This window comes from Gavialis gangeticus, unplaced genomic scaffold (genome assembly GCF_001723915.1).
Source record: "Gavialis gangeticus isolate Ggan-Ray unplaced genomic scaffold, GavGan_comp1, whole genome shotgun sequence".
NCBI classification, from domain to species: domain Eukaryota; kingdom Metazoa; phylum Chordata; order Crocodylia; family Gavialidae; genus Gavialis; species Gavialis gangeticus.
The window spans coordinates 37890550-37894426 of NW_017729027.1; positions in this window are offsets into that span (position 1 = coordinate 37890550).

Here is a 3877-nt window from a genome sequence, read left to right on the forward strand (position 1 = left end):
GCCTTGCAGAGCCCTCCTTGGGGGCCGCTGCTGTCCCTCCCTCTGCCGCCTTCGCTTGATCTCCCGCTCCGCTTTCCACTCCCGGCCCCGATGCGCGGCACCACGCGCCCGGGGTGGCCCCCGCATCTGGGAGGGCGGCTCCCCGCCGTGACGGGCACCGCTGCCCCTTCCACCTGGAGCCTCGCAGCCGGCGACAGTCTCGCTTTCTTTCCAGCGAGAGGCAGATGTGGCCCGGGGGCTGCGGGGCAGTCCTGGTGGCGCTCAGGCGCTGCAGGCCGAGGGGAGCCAAGCGCAAAGCAGCATGGCAGGGGAGCCTGCACCGTGCCCATGTCGAAGGCCAGGGAAGGGCATGCGGCTGCTCTACCCACCCGCTCCTGGGCGAAGCTGCTGGGGCAGGGAGAGAGGGGGGTACAACCCCTCGCAGCCACTGTCACTCTTTTCCTCCAAGAAATCATCCAAACGGCGGTGGGACAGCAGTCCTAAACCTTTCTAGGCTGGAGGCATCCTTGGAAAAGGCCAGCTCTTAGTTGTGACTCCTCTTTCTTTTTTGACTCCAGAAAATGACTCTCTCGCTCCTGTTGCAAAGCACTCAGAAGGACCTCAACGGGGCATCATGTTTTTAAAAGTGTGGATTCCTATGTGCCATCTCTAGGCTTATTCTGCAAATCAAGTTAGCACTGTTCTCAGTGGTGCCAGATGATAGAACAAGGAGCAATGGTCTCAATTTGCAGCAGGGGAAGTTTGGGTTAGATAATAGGTGTCTGGCATCCCAGGGTGCCCTGGAAAGGATCTCAGGACACCCCAGGGTACCACAGCAACCTGGCTGAGAATCACTGCTCTAGCATGGGTGATTTGATCCTGATGGCTCTATTGCTCCTATCTTCCCAAGTGTGGCATTCAGTTGTTATACAGCAGAAGTCTGTTAGCAACTTTCTACATGTTTCGTTTCTTAAAATCACAGACAGGGTTGGGAGGGATCTCAGGAAGTCATTTAGTCCTACCATCCCAACTATATCATCCCAGCCGAGGCCTTCTCTAGCTTGGTCTTAAAAACTTTGAAGGATGGAGGTTCCACAACCTGTCTGGGTAACCTGTTACAATGCTTCACTCCCCTTCTCAAGAGATGACTTCTCCTAATATGTAACCTAAACTTTCCTTGCTGCAACTTGACACCATTGCTCCTTGTTCTGTCATCCTCCACCACTGAGAACAGTTTAGCTCCATCCTCTTTGGAACCCCCTTCAGGTAGATGAAGGCTGCTATTAATATGAATGAGCTAAATGTAAAGGGCGCTAACAGAAGTGATGGTTTGTTGTCCCTGAAGCACTGTACAGCAGTACGCTAACAGAAGTGTGTTTTAAAAGTGCCATATCACACGACAGTCTGAACCCTCATTACATGGGAGTTCACACAAAGGTTCTCCAAAGCAGAGCAGCATCCAAAGGGCACCTAGGGGAATAAGACACTTCTTTTCAGCCTAATGCAAGCTGGATTTCTCACTCCTTAAGTCACAACTACACAAGAAACTTTCTGCATCCAGCAGCAGTGCCCACAAGTACATTATGCTGCCTGAGCAGCTTGCCTCCCAATGTAGAAGCAGTTCTTTGTTCTTTTCTTCAGGCCAGCTCATTAATAGCACTGGTTAATTTGTCCTCAGGATAATTAGCTGCTCAGCAGAGCCATGCAGACCCAGCTACATTAGGAGGCAGCAAGGAGCAGTGTGGTGAGCTGGGGGTTGCTATTTGTCCACGTTACAAGCATAGCTTTAGCTTAGGCTATGTCTATACTGCTTCCACAGCACTCCAATGCACACGAACAGCAGGAACAGGTAAGCTGGGGCTTCCAGGGGAAGAGTATAGTCATGCCCTTTGGCTCCTTTGATAACCCCAACCAAAGACTGTGTCCTTCAGATTTCATTTCTTGAACTTCATAATGTTTGGGAATTCTTCCATTAGAAGAGGTAACTAGAACCTGAAGCAAGTATTCTTATTAGGTTACATGATTTTATTCCTGTTTTTGGCATTCTATTTATTGCCTTCATCAACACTGAGCTTTTGTGATCAAACAGCCATTTGATATTAGCTGTGCAGCTTCTGAGTGGAAACCAGAACTGCTCTCCTTGGACTACAAGTCTCTCATGCAAAGAAAATGAGATTTGTAGTATATTTGGAAACAGATATAGAACACCTGAGGGAAGGCATCCCTTAAAATGCTCATTGAAAACAGATTCTTAAACTAAACTCTTCAGCCCCTGTGCAGCTTTTATGCTGCAGTCTGAGAATTGTGGCTCTTGAAAAGTACTGTAAAATAAAGGGTGGATTGTATTAAGCAGAATCATGCCGTTCTACTTAAGAGAGCTCCAGAGCAGAACTAACACACTCTCCTCATGCACTGTAAGCCCCAAGGAGCAACTCAGCTCCCAGTTCTACAGGATTTTTCATAGGAACGTGAGAGTCCTGGCAAACTATCTGTCTATATTTCACTTACCTTTTCAGGTGCAGAAAGTACCCTTCATTTCCTTTCCCAGCCTGCTGTTTAATATTCATGAAACCTGTTAAACCATCGCTGTATTTTTCATCACAGGTGACTAGTGCTAGTGGTAGAAGCTGCTATATAATAGGTTGTGGGGAGTTCAGTAAATTCAGTCACTCAGTCCTGATATGAAGTGAGATAGGTAGACTTGGGAAGCCTGACCTAGATAAAAAGGTCAGTTTGCCAAACAGTTTCTCTTCTTAGGAACTTTCCCCTGTGCTAGCAATACTCTTTGCAACAAGGAAAAGAAGCAAGCTGCCTGATTCAAATACAGGAGGGTTTAAGAGCAGGAGACTGGGGAGTTGATGGGAGAAGAATACTGGGAGTTTTGGAGAAGAGAGAATGGAGGCAGGACAGAAACAAGAGGTAGGAGCTGGGGCTGAAGAACAGGAACAGAAGATGGAATATATAGGAGGAAAGCAAGAGAGGAAAAGAAGATGGTGTAGAGAAAAGCAGAAGAAAAGAAAAAATGGGAAGGAAAGAAGTTTGAGCATGTAGAGTTTAGGAACAGAAAGTGAGACAGGGATTGGGGGGTGGGGGAGAGAAAAAGAGAAACAGGATGAGGAAAAACAGGGATGGAAGAGTGTGCATTCATTGAAACACATTCTCCAGCAGAACTTAGAGCTTGATTCTAAATATGCCCTTTACTATTAGAGAACAACTGTGAAATGTTATGGGCTTCCGTTTAGTAGTAGGAGGATAACTACCTTCTCCTCTGTTAGGTCAAGTTTCTGCCATAGGTCCCCAAGTTCTAACCCCATCATTGGCTCATTTGTTATCCCAGCTGATATCTTCACACTATGGAACTCTTGCTTGTACAGTTAGGGTTTTGTGGGGGTTTTTAAACACTAAAAATTGCGTGCAAAATTGATATCAAAAGAAAGAAAAGTCAAGCAATCTAAAGTTGACATATTAAAGTACAGAATTAGAGTTAGTCTGTGCAAATTTAATGTAGCCCTACAGAAGATGTTTAATTTAAACCTGCAATTAATTATGCTTGAAAAGTCACATTCATGTTTATTTGTAGGCACAAAAGGAGAGGCTAGGTTTCATAGATTTCAAAGACATTAGGACTAGAAGGGACCTCGGAAGATCATTGAGTCCAGCCCCATGCCCGAAGGGCAGGAAGTCAGCTGGAGTCATAGGATCCCAGCAAAATAAGCACCTAATTTACTCTTGAAGGTGTTCAATGTAGGTGCTTGAACCACCTCTGATGGCAGGCTGTTCCAGACCTTGGGGGCTCAGACAGTAAAGAAATTCTTCCTTATGACCAGCCTGAAACGGTCTTGCAGTAGCTTATGACCGTTCAACCTCATCATCCCTTGGGGCGCTCTGGTGAACAAAC